This window comes from Balaenoptera musculus, chromosome 8 (genome assembly GCF_009873245.2).
Source record: "Balaenoptera musculus isolate JJ_BM4_2016_0621 chromosome 8, mBalMus1.pri.v3, whole genome shotgun sequence".
In the NCBI taxonomy this organism is placed as follows: domain Eukaryota; kingdom Metazoa; phylum Chordata; class Mammalia; order Artiodactyla; family Balaenopteridae; genus Balaenoptera; species Balaenoptera musculus.
In genome coordinates, this window is record NC_045792.1 from 75,349,848 (window position 1) to 75,366,786 (window position 16,939).

The following is a 16,939-nucleotide window of genomic DNA, read 5'->3' on the forward strand; positions in this document are numbered from 1 at the left end:
AAAACTGTTCTATTCATTAAGGAAAAACACCATAGTAGGTAGGAGGTGCAAATGAAATTATTCCTGGCTACAACTGTACTCTCTTCCTAATATAGAGAGGAAGTTCTGTGTCTACCTATGAGACGCAGTGAACGTATGTCCAAGAGTCTTCAGCAGATTTATCCCCTATTTTCGCAAATAGGTTACAGTTTTAGGTCAATCCAAGAAATAAATTAGAAGCACTTTATCTACTTACTACATACCAGCAAGATGAAGGTATCCAGTCCCTCAGAGAAAATACAGTTCAATGAAATCGAACATATTTAGCCAACATTTTGTGTAGTTGAAGCATTCACTGGTGTATACAGAATTGGTAATTGCATATGTGAGTAGCTTTTTGTTCAGTCCCTTCTTCTTGAGTGGACCTCAGTCTTTTTCCCTTAAGGCCTTCAACTGATTGTATAATACCCACCCACATTATGGGTGGTAATCTGCTTTGCTCAGTGTACTGATTTAAACGTTAATCTCATCTAAAAGAATCACCTTCATAGCAACATCTACACTTCCCCCCGACCCAGGAGATACTCACTCTCATGCTAGCTCACACTCAGCCTCCAGCAATTTCTCAAAATTACCCTTTAAGTGATCCTGCCTGTTTAGGATTCCAGTAGCTTCTGCTCCATTTAAATAGATATTGGTTTTGTCCCCGTGGATGAACTCATCTCTCCATATTTTGGGTGGCAATTTGCCCCATAACTCACTTCTCTGATGAGTCCAAGAAACATCACTAATTTCCAGTTTGTTCAGATTTGTTGTTGTTATTAAGAACAGTAATAATAACTGTTAAACTCTTTATAAGTTGAAAATTAAACTGAATGCATAAGGCCATTTTTTTCTCTGCAAAACCCTTCAAATAGTTTGTAGTCACAGCTAGAAAAATAAATTAAGTTTTCGTATTAGTTGATTCTTCAGAATGCCATGTTATTTGCAGAAATAAAGTAGAAAAAAAAAGGAAATAAAAAAGTTGTTGGGTTGTGTAAAACAGACATCCATGCTTGAAGTTGGGAGTAAAAACATTATTGAATATCTCTGTCAATACATAAATTAAATACAAAATCAACAACGACAGCAGCGATAGAAATCTTTGAGAAGGTAAATCTCATAACAAAACAAAACAAATAAAAGTGCTTTGCATTTGTATTTTGATCAGACAAAACAGAACTTAAGGCAAAAAGCATAATTAGGGATAAAGAGGAATGCTGCATAATGGTAAAACAGAAAAATAATAGATTGAAAGTGCATTTTATAAGCATACACCAAGCCCTGTGGGTGAGGGAGAAGCAGTCCTGGAAGCCCAGGATTGGGGCCAGATTTGTGGATTTATGATCTGTGCAATTGCCCAAGGTCCCACATTCAGAAGACCAGCATGCTTGATTTAATGCTCTGTTGTCATCATTTTGAAATCCTTGTAATTTTTGAACTAAGGGTTTCCTGTAGCCATTTAGCACTGGGCCCTGCACATTGTGTAGTCAGTCTTGCTCAGAATGCCTGGCCCAGGATCAAGGATATCTTCTTCTTCTTCAGTGGGAGGGATTGTACTGAACTTAATTTCTCAAGGAACCTGGTAATAGCTTTTTCCCTAACAGCCTAAGTCAATTTTCTTTCCAAGTTACCAGCTGCTGTTACTGGTATTCTCATTCATTTCCTGCTTAATTGTCTTCCATACTCATGCAGCTTGGAACCTTACTCCTGTCTGTTTATATCTCACACCCAAGTCTGTTTCTCACCTACATTGTACAAAGGTAGAGTAAGAGAGGGGCAAGATTCTTCACGTACAGAACATCTGCTTCATGTGTCCAGCAGCACACTGACCCTCACATCCCTCTTGAAGGAAAGATGAGAAATATGGGTGCCACATGCCTCCTCATGCTGACCCTTGGATTTTACACTTCCCCAGTGGAGCTTACTTCTATACTCACTTCATGAGATGTCATGAAATTCACTGTCTGATACCTCCCAACAGTCTTGGAAGTCTATAAAGTAAATATGGACAGAATTATAAGAAGAAAATTAGAAGCCCACATCAGATAAGATATGTATTACCTCTCCCATTAAGGAATGGATATAGCAGATTGAACATTTGTTAATTGAACAACCTAATTAACAAAACTTATCTATTGCACACTCACACAGCATTTCCCTAAAACAATCAATTTATCTGCTCCTCTTTACAGAAAAAAAAGTACTTTTTCTAAAACTTGTCTATTTATACTTCCTTCTGCCCCCATTTTTCATTCTCTCTTCAATCCAATTCATTATATCTTCTCTACATTCCACTAAAATGCTCTTTTCGGGCTTCCCTGGTGGCCCAGTGGTTGAGAATCTGCCTGCCAATGCAGGGGACACGGGTTCGAGCCCTGGTCTGGGAAGATCCCACATGCCACGGAGCAACTAGGCCCGTGAGCCACAGTTTACTGAGCCTGCGCGTCTGGAGCCTGTGCTCCGCAACGAGAGGCCACGACAGTGAGAGGCCCGCACACCGCGATGAAGAGTGGCCCCTGCTCGCCGCAACTAGAGAAAGCCCCTCGCACAGAAACGAAGACCCAACACAGCCATAAATAAATAAATAAATAAACCCAAAAGTTAAAAAAAAAATGCTCTTTTCACTGTCAAAAAATAAACAACTGTGTTGTCAAATCTAATAGCTTCCTTTCCTGTCTCCATCTATCTGGACCTCAGAGTTGACCATACCTTCCTTCTTGATATACTCTCTGCACACGGCTTCACTAATAGAGCTGGATCCTCAGCCCTCTTTTCTTCTCTATCCACATTCTCTGCCAAAGGGATCTCATTAATTCTTACAGTTTTAAAACCTGGCCATTTGGCATCTCTATAATAATTAAGTATGGAAGTCAAAAAGAAAAGATATGGAGCTGGATTGCCTGGATTGAAATCCCAGTACTGTCACTTAAAGCCCATTTGACCTTGGACAAGTTATTTCACCTCTTTTATCTCAGGTTCCTCATCTGTAAAATGGGAATAATATTAACTACCTTATTGTATTATTAAAATGATTAAACTCATTAATAGATGTAAAGTGCCTAAAATAAGGCCCAAAATATAATGAATGATTTTTTAAAAGAAATTTTAATTGTAAAATTATAATTCTAATACAAATAGAAAGTGAACATGTATCAAACACTTTATTCAACTCATCAGTCAATGAAAGAACTAGTTGGATGCCATAATGATTCAAAGGAGAATTCAAAGAGAAAGAAAATATTTAAGCCAACTAATTAGTAGACCAGTAAAAATATGTCTCTGAAATCTAAATATTCAGAAGGAACAAGCCGTTTGAATACCCAGGAAAATGATGTTTTCTAGGCACAGGGAACAGCAAATGTAAAAGACCTGAGTGGGGAATGAGTTTAGAGGATTCTATGATCAGAAAAAAAGGTAGTATAGTTAGAGTGTAGTAAGTGATGAGAGAATGGGAAGGAGGTAATGTCAGAGACAGTAAGCAATAGACCACTCAGATCCTTAAATACCTTGGTGACGGAGTCTAGGTTTTATTCAGAAAGCAATGGCAAAATATTGGAAATTTTTAAGGGGGTGGGGTGTGTGTGATGATTTTGAGAAAATAGACACTGTTATTTTAATTGCCTAGTTGTGACACTTAAAAATTAAGTAGTCATCAACCCTGTTCACAATTAATTATTGACATGATTTAAAGGCATTTTTATACATATTAATGGAATGTGAAGAGATAGTTACCAAAAACATATATACATTAGTACCCAAGATCAGTGGTACAAAGGAAAATATGTCTGACTGTGGATTAGAAGATCCTAGGTTAATTTACCTGGAATACTTTTGTGGGCTAGAGAGGCAGTAGGTACCGTGATTGGGAGTTCCTGCTTTAAAGCAAAAAGACCTGTGTTCAAGTTTCTGCTCTAATCCTTTTGGAGCAAGTTACTTAACCTCTTGAAGCTTCACTTTTTTAACCTTTAAATAATAGTAATAACATCTATCCTAGAATGTTTTGTCAGCATTAAATTGAGGGCTGAATGACAAATATTCTGGGCTTAACACAGTAATTAACATGTTAAAAGACCTCAGTAAAAGTAGGCTATTATTCTCGAAACCTAGTCGTCACTGAGGTTACTTGTGTTTTAAACACCAGCCCAGATCACGTAATAAAGGCAATATCTGTCTAAATTATTCTAGGGAAAATTAAAGTGGCTTGCATTTCTCCTTGTCACCTTGCATGCCAAGGTACTGGTTCTACTGACTGAATTCAGTTTATGGATGATTTTGCCATCTCAGTGGTACTCTGGTTGGTCCACCTGCGTTATCTTCACTAGATAGCACTTTAATCTCACCATTCCCCAATGTATTTACAGCATTAATCAAGCAGGGCAGGTAATGATGCATTAACAAATACACCCTGAAGTCACAGTGTTTTAATACAATGAAGACTTAAAGACAATTGTGGTTCAAGTAGCTCCTCTTTCCTGCAGCAACACTGTCTGCATCACATGGTTTCCAGAGCTGCTTGTAATTGGGAATGATGACTGGGGTATTGTATTGCCTGTTTCAAAGAGTTAAGCCTTAAACTCATATTGTATCTCTACAACATAAGAACACAAAATTGGATATAGGACATCCATATTCTTAAATGGACTTCCTTATTCCATATTGAGATTCCCTACACCAATCTCATCCTTAACTTCTGCCAGGATATTTGTCTCTTCTTTTGTCTCTCCATCCAGGGTTCCTAATATTCCTCCTCTTCTCCAACATACAAACATCCTTACATCCTTTAAAAAAGAACAAAAAACAAACTCACATCTCTGCCTTACTGGCCATGCCTTGAGGTCTGCATATGTGTTTTGCTTTAAAAAGGAATCTATCTATACTATGGAGAATATTAGCCATTATTTCAGCGGTAGAAGGAGATGCAATCAGATGGACTGTCTTATTTTCTCTTCCAAATGTACTAATATTTTAGAACCTCTTTTGCTTATGTAGGAATATAAAACTGAAGTCAATTATTACTTTGATAAATCAACTGTGTAATATTTTTTTCAGGGACATTATGCAATTCAAGATATGCTAAATAAGGATTCTAAAAGCAAAATATAATAAATATAATAAATGTTACAGTTGAAGTAAATCCTTGTTTATTCAGTAGCAAATACATTCAAACATTTCACCCACTGTAAAGTTAAGATTAGTCACAGATTTATTAACTAAGCTAATTTTGAATGTATTAAAATAACTGCAAATGAATGGAAATGAAGTAATTAAAATGTAAAGTAAAAAAGCAAGAAGCAATTCTGAAATCTAATTATGTTAATGTTCATAATGTTATACATTCGTACCTAAAATCTACATATATTTTTGTGCTTCCCCTGCTCTTACATCCATACCACATTCTCAGATAAGGCTAAAATAACATTTTTTAAAAATTAGGCCTTTATATTTTAGAGCAGTTTTAGGTTCACAGCAAAACTGCATGAGAAAATACAGGGCTTTCTCATATACTCCCTATCCCCATACATGGATAGCTTTGTACTTAATCTACATCCCTCATCAGAGTGCTACATTTGTTACAATTGATGAACCTAACTGATGCATCATAATCTCCTAAAGTCCTTAGTTTATATTAGGGTTCACTCTTGGTGTGGTACATTCTAGGAGTTTGGACAAATGTATAATGACATGCATTCATCATTATGGTATTCACTGCAAAGGACATCTTGGTTGGTTCCAAGTTTTGGCAATTATGAGTGAAGCTGCTATAAACATCTGTGTGAAGGTTTTTGTGTGGACATAGTTTTCTATTCCTTTGTGTAAGTACCAATGAGCATGATTGCTAGATCATATGGTAAGAGTATGTTTACTTTTGTAGGAAACCACTGAACTGTTTTCCAAATTGGCTGTACCACTTTCCATTCCCACTAGCAGTGAATGGGCATTCCTGTTGCTCCACATCCTTGTCAGCATTTGGTGGTGTTAATGTTCTGGAATTTGGCCATTCTAATAGGTGTGCAATAGTATCTCATTGTTGCTTTAGTTTGCACTTCTCTGATGACATATGATGTGGACCATCTTTTCATGTGCTTATTTGTCATCTGTACATCTTCTTTGATGAGGTGTCTGTTAAGATCTTTGGCCTTTTTATAATTGGATTGTTTGTTTTCTCATTGTTGAGTTTTAAGAGTTCTTTGTACTTTTTGGATAATAGTTCTTTCTTAATCAGATATTTCTTTTGAAAATATTTTCTCTCAGTCTGTGGTTTATCTGCGCAGTCTCTTGATATCAACTTTCACAGAGCAGAAACAATAACAGCAACAAAAACAGAAAAAATCAAAAGATAGCAAATGTTGACAAGGCAGTAGAGAAATTGGAACACTTCTATACAGTTGATGGGGATGTAAAGTGGTGCAGCCACTGTAGAAAACAGTCAAAAAATTAAAAACAGAACTACCATATGATTCATCAAACCCCTTCAGGTCATATACTTAGAAGAGTTGAAATCAGGATCTCAAAGAAATATCTGTGCTCCCATGTTTATAGAAGCACTATTTACAATAACCAAGTTATGGAAACAACCACAATGTCCAATGACATATGGATAGATAAAATGTGGGATAGACATACAACGGGATATTATTCCACCTTAAAAAACAAGGAAATTCTGCCATTTGCAACAGCATGGATGAATCTGGAGAACATTGTGCTAAGTGAAATTTTAAGCAAGTCACAGAAGGACAAATATTACATGATTCCACTTACATGAGGTACCTAAAATAGTCAAAATCATAGAACTAGAAAAGAGAAGAGTGGTCACTAAGGGTTGGGGGGAGAGGGGGAGACAGGGAGTTGTTCAGTTGGGGTAAAGTTGCAGTTATGCAGAACGAATTAGTTCTATTGATCTGCTGTATATCATAAGGCCTATAGTCAGCAATACTATATTGTACACATAAAAATGTCATTAAACCTGTAGATCTCATGTTACGTATTCTTATAAGAAAACAAAACCAAAAAAAGCAAGATGAAAAAGGAATGGATACAAGGAAACTTTTGAAGGTGATGAATATGTCTGTTACCTTGATTGTGGTGATGATATCACAGGTGTTTGCCTATGTCCAAATTCATCAAATTGCATGCATTCAATATGTGCAGATTTCTGTATATCAATTATACCTCAATAAAGCTGTTAAAAAAAAGAATCCAAGAAAGACAAACACATTTGATCCAACAAGCAATATTCTTAGCATGGAAATTCAGGTGTTTAATATTTCTTGTGAGGATTTTCTCCCTCTCTGAGGTCAGTTATTATCTGTACCTTCATTTTATTCTGCATTTACAGAAGTAATCTTTCTTTTATAGTGTTGGTTGCATTTACTGTTGAGTAATATTTAAATTTTGATAGATTTATATCATGGGTTCTCCAAGCTAGATATGTTCTTTGAATGTAATTACACGGTCTTTTATGTATTTCTTTTTTTTTTTCCACCAACATTAATGAATGATTTAATATAAAGCAGATAATGTTTAAAGGAATAGTAAAAGCATGGTTGATTTTGTTATTTTTTTCCATGAATTTATAACCTAAGTCAAGTAATTTACTCATGTTATAAATATACACTAAACACTGTTTCACATATTTGGCAAGAATGTATACCTGACTCTTCACTATGTTTATGAAAAGGTGGAATGTATTTAGTTTGGTCAACCTTCCAAATAATCAGAGCTAACTTCAGTGAGAAGCATCATTTGTGGAGTTGTTTGCACCCTGAAAGGAAGCTAACTTGTTGAGCCCTAGGAAGAAAGGTAGAAGGGTAAATTATTAATATATGATTAATATAATCATAGGTTAAAAGAGAAGGCTCAACTTGGATGTGAGGGAAAGGAATAATCTAGGCAATAGAAATTGTGTATGTGTGTGTGTGTGAATTAGCAAAGGTTTCTAAATTTGGGACCAGTGTGGGTACTAAGTATAGAAATTCAGCACAAGGATAGGGAAAATTTTTTAAAAGTTAGTTGTTTTATTCAAGTAAGTGACAATTTTAAGCAACTAGTACAATTTAAGCAGAGTAAGAGTTATCAGGTAAATTAGGTATTGGAAAAACTTTTCCATCAGGTCACTTGCAATAGAGCATGCTCATTAAAAAAAGCGGGGCGGGGGGGAGCTATTTCCATAAAGCTCAATCACAATACAGTATACACAAGAGTAGGAATAACCTAGAATATTCCAGGCAGACGGATATGAAAGGACAAAGTCAGAGGAGCATGAAATTAAATGTGATTTCAGGGAACTATAAACTTGAATAGCTTGAATATTTAAATTGAGATGAATTGGCAAGAGAAAAGTTTAGAGAAGTAGGTAAGGAACAGTTTATAGAAGTGTTTCAAAACCATAACAATAATAGATAGTGTTTACTTTATGTAAATTATTTTCTAAAATTTTAAGTAAGTATTCCAAATCTATTTCTATTACCTTATAATCTTAATAACAGCCTAATGTCTATAGCTGTTGGATGCAGTGGTGTGTGTGTGTGTGTGTGTGTGTGTGTGTGAGTGAGTGTGTACAGTTATTTGTTAGCTATGCTACTGAAATATATATTTTTCCTGGGTTTCTTGTTCTTTGTCAGTTATAGATATATAGTTATATTAATTTCTTGTTCTGTCAGTTATAGAGAGAAACATGAAAAATATCTCATTATGGACATATTTTGTCAATATAAAAATTTATTTTGTTATTTTATTTTAAAATAATCAGAGACTTTATCACCAGGTGCATATGCATTTTTAAATTGTAATATATACTTGGTGAATTTAAACTCTTTATCATCATAAAGTGACTATTTATAATAAGGTCCTATTCTATAAATATTTTTATCTGACACTAATAAAACAATTCAAATATTGTTTTGTTTATTATTTCCTTGGTTAAGTTGTAACTTCATTTCACCTAAAAATGTGTGTGTGTATTATCTCAATCTCTTTCATTTTGAATTTTATTTTATTTATATTTTTTATACAGCAGGTTCTTATTAGTTATCTATTTTATACATATTAGTGTATATATGTCAGTCCCAATCTCCCAGTTCATCCCATCACCACCCCATCCCTGCTTTCCCCCCTTGGTGTCCATACGTTTGTTCTCTACATCTGTGTCTCTATTCTATTTCTGCCCTGCAAACCGGTTCATCTGTACCATTTTTCTAGATTCCACATATATGCGTTAATATACAATATTTGTTTTTCTCTTTCTGACTTACATCACTCTGTATAACAGTCTCTAGGTCTATCCACATCTCTACAAATGACCCAATTTCTTTCCTTTTTATGGCTGAATAATATTCCATTGTATATATGTACCACATCTTCTTTATCCATTCCTCTGTCAATGGACATTTAGGTTGCTTCCATAACCTGGCTATTGTAAATAGTGCTGCAATGAACATTGCGGTGCATGTGTCTTTCTGAATTATGGTTTTCTCTGGGTATATGCTCATTAGTGGGGTTGCTGGGTCATATGGTAATTCTATTTTTAGTTTTTTAAGGAACCTCCATACTGTTCTCCATAGTGGCTGTATCAATTAACATTTCCACCAACAGTGCAAGAGGGTTCCCTTTTCTCCACACCCTCTCCAGCATTTGTTGTTTGTACATTTTCTGATGATGCCCATTTTAACCGGTGTGAGGTGATACCCCATTGTAGTTTTGATTTGCATTTCTCTAATAATTAGTGATGTTGAGCAGCTTTTCATGTGTTTGTTGGCAATCTGTATATCTTCTTTGGAGAAATGTCTATTTAGGTCTTCTGCCCATTTTTGGATTGGGTATTTAGTTTTTTACTATTGAGCTGCATGAGCTGTTTATATATTTAGGAGATTAATCCTTTGTCTGTTGCTTCATTTGCAAATATTTTCTCCCATTCTGAGGGTTGCCTTTTCATCTTGTTTATAGTTTCCTTTGCAGTGCAAAAGCTTTTAAGTTTCATTAGGTCCCATTTGTTTATTTTTGTTTTTATTTCCATTACTCTAGGAGGTGGGTCAGAAAAGATCTTGCTGTGATTTATGTCAAAGGGTGCTCTTCCTATGTTCTCCTCTAAGAGTTTTATAGTGTCTGGTCTTACATTTAGGTCTTTAATCCATTTTGAGTTTATTTTTGTGTATGGTGTTAAGTAGTGTTCAAAGTTCATTCTTTTACGTGTAGCTGTCCAGTTTTCCCAGCACCACTTATTGAAGAGACTGTCTTTTCTCAATTGTATATCCTTGCCTCCTTTGTCATAGATTAATTGACCATAGGTTCATGGGATTATCTCTGGGCTTTCTATCCTGTTCCATTGGTCTATATTTCTGTTTTTGTGCCAGTACCATATTGTCTTGATGACTGTAGCCTTGTAGTGTATTCTGAAGTCGGGAAGTCTGATTCCTCCAGCTCCATTTTTTCCCCTTAAGATTGCTTTGCTTATTCGGGGTCTTTTGTGTCACCATAAAAATTTTTAGATATTTTTGTTCTAGCTCTGTAAAAAAATGTCATTGGTAATTTGATAGGGATTGCATTGAATCGGTAAATTGCTTTGGGTAGTATAGTTATTTTTGCAATATTGATTCTTTCAATCCAAGAACATGGTATATCTCTCCATCTGTTTGTGTCATCTTTGATTTCTTTCATCAGTGTCTTATAGTTTTCTGAGTACAGGTCTTTTATCTCCTTATGTAGGTTTATTCCTAGGTATTTTATTCTTTTTGTTGCAATGGTGAATAGGAGTATTTCCTTAATTTATTTTTCTGATATTTCGTTGTTAGTGTATAGGAATGCAGGAGATTTCTGTGCATTAATTTTGTATCCTGCAACTTTACCAAATTCATTGATTAGCTTTAGTAGTTTTCTGGTGGTATCTTTAGGATTCTCTATGTATAGTATCATGTCACCTGCAAACAGTGACAGTTTTACTTCTTCTTTTCCAATTTGTATTCCTTTTATTTCTTTTTCTTCTCTGATTTCCATGGCTAGGACTTCCAAAACTATGTTGAATAATAGTGGCGAGAGTGGACATCCTTGTCTTGTTCCTGATCTTAGAGGAAATGCTTTCAGTTTTTCACCATTGAGAATGATGTTTGCTGTGGGTTTGTTGTATATGGCCTTTATTACATTGAGTTAGGTTCTCTCTATCCCCACTTTCTGGAGAGTTTTTATCATAAATTGGTGTTGAATATTGCCAAAAGTTTTTTCTGCATCTTTTGAGATGATCAGTTTTTTTTTCTTTAGCATCTTTATTGGAGTATAATTGCTTTACAATGGTGTGTTAGTTTCTGCTTTATAACAAAGTGAATCAGCTATACATATACATATATCCCCATATCTCCTCCCTCTTGCGTGTCCCTCCCACACTCCCTATCCCACCCCTCTAGGTGGTCACAAGCACCGAGCTGATCTCCCTGTGCTATGTGGCTGCTTCCCACTAGCTATCTATTTTACATTTGGTAGTGTACATATAAGTCCATGCCACTCTCTCACTTTGTCCCAGCTTACCCTTGATCATATGGTTTTTATTCTTTAATTTATTAATATGGTGTATCACATTGATTGATTTTTATTGAATAATCCTTCTACCCCTCAGATAAATCCCATTGATCATGGTATATGATCCTTTTAATGTGTTGGCAGATTCTGTTTGCTAGTGTTTGGTTGAGGATTTTTGCATCTATATTCATCAGTGATATTGGTCTGTAATTTTCCTATTTTGTAGTACCTTTGTCTGGTTTTGGTATCAGGGTGATGGTGGCCTTGTAGAATGAGTTTTGGAGTATTCCTTCCTCTGCAATTGTTTGGAAGAGTTTGAGAAGGATGGGTGTTAGCTCTTCTCTAAATGTTTGATGGAATTCACCCATGAAGCCATCTGGTCCTGGGCTTTTGTTTGTTGGAAGATTTTTAATCACGGCTTCAATTTCATTACTTGTGATTGGTCTGTTCATATTTTCTATTTCTTCCTGGTTCAGTCTTGGAAGGTTATACCTTTCTAAGAATTTGTCCATTTCTTCCAGGTTGTACATTTTTTTGGCATAGAGTTGTAGTAGTCTCTTATTATACTTTATATTTCTGAAATGTCCATTGTAACTTCTCCTTATTCATTTCTAATTTTATTAATTTGAGTCCTCTCCCTCTTTTTCTTGATGAGTATGGCTAAAGTTTTATCAATTTTGTTTATCATCTCAAAGAGCCATCTTTTAGTTTTGTTGATCTTTGTTATTGTTTTCTTTGTTTCTCTTTCATTTATTTCTGCTCTGATCTTTATGATTTCTTTCCTTCTGCTAACTTTGGGTTTTGTTTGTTCTTCTTTCTCTAGTTCCTTTAGGTGTAAGGTTAGATTGTTTATTTGAGATTTTTTGTTTTTCATGAGGTAGGATAGTATTACTATAAACTTCCCTCTTAGAACTGCTTTTGCTGCATCCCATAGGTTTTGGATCATTATGTTTTCATTGTCATTTGTCTCTAGGTACTTTTGATTTCCTCCTCAATTTCTCCAGTGATCTCTTGGTTATTTAGTAATGTTATTGGTTAGCCTCTGTGTGTTTCTGTTTTTAACGTTTTTTTTTTCCCTGTAATTTATTTCTAATCTCACAGCATTGTGGTCAGAAAAGATGCTTGTTATCATTTGAACTTTCTTAAATTTACTGAGGCTTGATTTGTGACCCAAGATGTGATCTATCCTGGAGAATTTTCTGTGCCAATTTAGAAGAACGTGTAATCTGCTGTTTTGGGATGGAATGTCCTATAAATATCAATTAAATCTATCTGGCCTATTGTGTCATTTAAAGCTTCTGTTTCCTTATTAATTTCCTGTCTGGATGATCTGTCCATTGGTGTAAGTGAGGTGTTAAAGTCCCCCACTATTATTGTGTTACCATTGATTTCCTCTTTTATAGCTGTTAGCATTTGCCTTATGTATTGAGGTGCTCCTATGTTGGATGCATAAATATTTAGAATTGTTATATCTTCTTCTTGGATTGATCCCTTGATCATTATGTAGTGTCCTTCCTTGTCCCTTGTAACATTCTTTATTTTAAAGTCTAGTTTATCTGATATGAGTATTGCTACTCCAGCTTTCTTTTGATTTCCATTTGCATGGAATATCTTTTTCCATCCCCTTATTTTCAGTCTGTATGTGTCCCTAGGTCTGAAGTGGGTCTCTTGTAGACAGCATATATATGGGTGTTTTTGTATCCATTCAGCAAGCCTGTGTCTTTTGGTTGGAGCACTTAATCCATTCACGTTCAAGGTAATTATCGATATGTGTGTTCCTATGACCATTTTCTTAATTGTTTTGGGTTTGTTTTGTTTTGTTTTGTCCTTTTCTTCTCTTGTGTTTCCCACTTAGAGAAGTCCCTTTAGCATTTGTTGTAGAGCTGGTTTGGTGGTGCTGAATTCTCTTAGCTTTTGCTTGTCTGTAAAGCTTTTGATGTCTCCGTCAAATCTGAATGAGATCCTTGCCGGGCTGAGTAATCTTGGTTGTAGGTTCTTCCCTTTCATCACTTTAAATATATCATGCCACTCCCTTCTGGCTTGTACAGTTTCTGCTGAGAAATCAGCTGTTAACTTTATGGGAGTTCCCTTGTATGTTATTTGTCATTTTTCCCTTGTTGCTTTTAATAATTTTTCTTTGTCTTTAATTTTTGCCAATTTGATTACTATGTGTCTTGGCGTGTTTCCCCTTGGGTTTATCCTGCCTGGGACTCTCTGCGCTTCCTGGACTTGGGTAACTATTTCCTTTCCTATGTTAGGGAAGTTTTCAACTATAATCTCTTCAAATATTTTCTCAGGTCTTCCTCTCTTCTCCTTCTGGGATCCCTATAATGCAAATGATGGTGCATTTAATGTTGTCCCAGAAGTCTCTTAGACTGTCTTCATTTCTTTTCATTCTTTTTCTTTATTCTGTTCTGCAGCAGTGAATTCCATTATTCTGTCTTCCAGGTCACTTATCTGTTCTTCTGCCTCAGTTATTCTGCTATTGATTCCTTCTAGTGTATTTTTCATTTCAGTTATTGTATTGTTCATCTCTGTTTGTTTGTTCTTTAGTTCTTCTGGGTGTTTGTTCTTTAATTCTTCAAGGTCTTTGTTAAACATTTCTTGCATCTTCTCCATCTTTGCCTCCATTCTTTTTCTGAGGTTCTGGATCATCTTCACTATCATTATTCTGAATTCTTTTTCTGGAAGGTTGCCTATCTCCACTTCATGTAATTAACTTTTTGGTGTTTTATCTTGTTCCTTCATCTGATACATAGTCCTCGGCCTTTTCATTTTATCTATCTTTCTGTGAATGTGGTTTTCGTTCCAGGCTGCAGGATTGTAGTTCTTCTTGCTTCTGCTGTCTGCTTTCTGGTGGATGAGGCTATCTAAGAGGCTTGTGCAAGCTTCCTGATGGAAGTGGTGGTGGGTACATCTAGGTGTTGCTCTGGGGTCAGAGCTCAGTAAAACTTTAATCTGCTTGTCTGCTGGTGGATGGGGCTGAGTTCCCTCCCTGTTGGTTTTTGGCCTGAGGTGACCCAGCACTGGAGACTACAGGCTCTTTGGTGGGGCTAATGGCAGACTCCTGGGAGGCCTCACATCAAAGAGTACTTCCCAGAACTTCTGCTGCCAGTGTCCTTGTCCCCACAGTGAGCCCCAACTGCCCCTGTCTCTGCAGAAGACCCTCCAAAACTAGCAGGTAGGTCTGGTTCAGTCTCCTATAGGGTCACTGCTCCTTCCCCCTGGGTCTTAATGTGCACACTACTTTGTGTGTGCCCTCCAAGAGTGGAGTCTCTGTTTCCCCCAGACCTGTCAAAGTCCTGCAGTCATATCCTGCTAGCCTTCAACATCTGATTCTCTGGGAATTCCTCCTCCTGTTGCCAGACTCCCAGGTTGGGAAGCCTGACGTGGGGCTCAGAACCTTCACTCCAGTGGGTGGACTTCTGTGGTATAAGTGTTCTCCAGTTTGTGAGTCACCCACCCAACAGTTATGAGATTTGATTTTATTGTGATTGTACCTTTCCTACCATTTCATTGCAACTTTTCTTTTGTCTTTGGATGTGAGATATCTTTTCTGGTGAGTTCCAGTGTCTTCCTGTTGATGGTTGTTCAGCAGTTAGTTGTGATTCCGGTGCTCTCACAAGAGGTAGTGAGCACATGTCCTTCTACTCTGCCATCTTGAACCAACCTCCCTATGTATTTCTATTACAAAGAGTAAAAAGGAGTAATTGGTATTAAGTAAAAGAGTTTTTTTGGATTATATTTAAATGTTATTCAATCTGTTCTCAACTTATTCATTTTTAAAGCTCAAATCTGGATAAAACATTTGTTTTATAGAGAAAATCATTAGATTGTTTCATAGTGACCAGGTGCTAATCAGATTTTTCTCTTGCTATAGAACAAATACAAGACCGAATCAGAGATTTTCAACTCTTTTGTATTTGTCCAGATTAATTAGAGGATAATTTCCTAAAGTAAAAGTGCCAATTCAAAGCAATATTACTAATGACATTCCAAAGCTCTTTTTTTTTTTTTTTGTTATGGATAGATATTATTTTCCTAATGCATTATTTAAAAACAAATAATAAATATTTATGCTGAATTCATGCTTTACTGTGTTGCTTTTAAATTATTTATTATAGCATTGCAACTGTAACCTCTATCTTACCCATATTTATTTTGCTACTTAAAGCAAACAAATTTTTTTTTTAGTGTAATAGGGATTTATTGATTTACAAAGCAGGATTTTATGTTAATCTCTAGGACTGACTTAAAAAAGACAACAACACTTTTCATCAGTGTCTGTCTCCATCTGGAAAGTTCTATAAGAAATTCATCAAAATTCCTAAAGGCTCTGGTATGAAAAATGAAATCAGAAAAGTTTACACAGATAGGCGGTGAGTAAATGTCCAAGTTATCCACACCTAATGTTATTTCCTTGGAAGGAATGAATGAGAAGACTCATTTCATTCACAGCTGCTGTTATTTTGGACCAGAGAAATCTGTAAATATCAAGATAAACACAAAAACAACAAAGAAGCACAGTGTCTTTGCTTATAAGCCAAGGAAGATAGATCTGGCTCAAAACATAGGGGTGTATCTGAAATCTACAGAGTCAGTGGGAAAAGAAATGATGGTATTAGCAGAGTGGGGTTAAGGAGTGGGAGAAGAGAAACAAACCCCTTGAGCTCTGTGGCTTTTAAGCCACATGATTAGGCAAGATCCAGACCCTTTCTTGGTGGAATCAGAGCCAGAGTTAAGTAGTAATATTAATGGTAGGACTTCGGCTCTACCTTACCAGCTCCCATTCATTGTTGGTTCTTACTGCCAGCTCCTCCCTTAGCCTCCAGCAGGGAGGTTGAGGGTCAAATCTTACAGGACTTACTGCCTTAAACACTGATTTTCATGGAGCTCTGCAGGAAGTAAATTTCTGCTTCTGGGAGACCAGACTTCAGGGAATCAATCTTGATAAGTTAAACCTCCCTCTCATCCTGTGAAATTTTATAAAATATAAATTAGGTAGATCTCTTCACCCATTCATAACATTTTTTGAGGTGCATGACATAGATTTAAGATTTTATTAATATAAAACACAAAATTTAGCAGCATCGGTTCAATGGTTTCTAGATAAAACTGACAAGACTTTTTACTCAGGCTGTCAATTACCATGTTGCTTGAAGATGACTCTCCATTTTTGCTACTTTGTCTTTGGGTCAGGTTCTTCTTATTAGGCAGAGCTGGGACCTGGGACCCTTTGCTGCAGTGCTGAAATGCTTGCACTTGGACAAATGTTTCCTCGAGCTACAAAATACAAAGAAACTATAAGAGACTAAAAATAACTGTGTGCACGTGCAGTTGGGGCAAATTCTGGACAAAAAATATAAAAAGACCAAAAAAAGCCCAACTGCCAGTTCTGAAGAGCTGGGAGCAA

General features: G+C 36.0%; 1 pseudogene; it reads right to left on the reverse strand.

The window, feature by feature from the left end:
• Nucleotides 1-16,939, reverse strand: part of LOC118899551 — an 87,370-nt pseudogene that overhangs the window by 47,425 nt on the left and 23,006 nt on the right.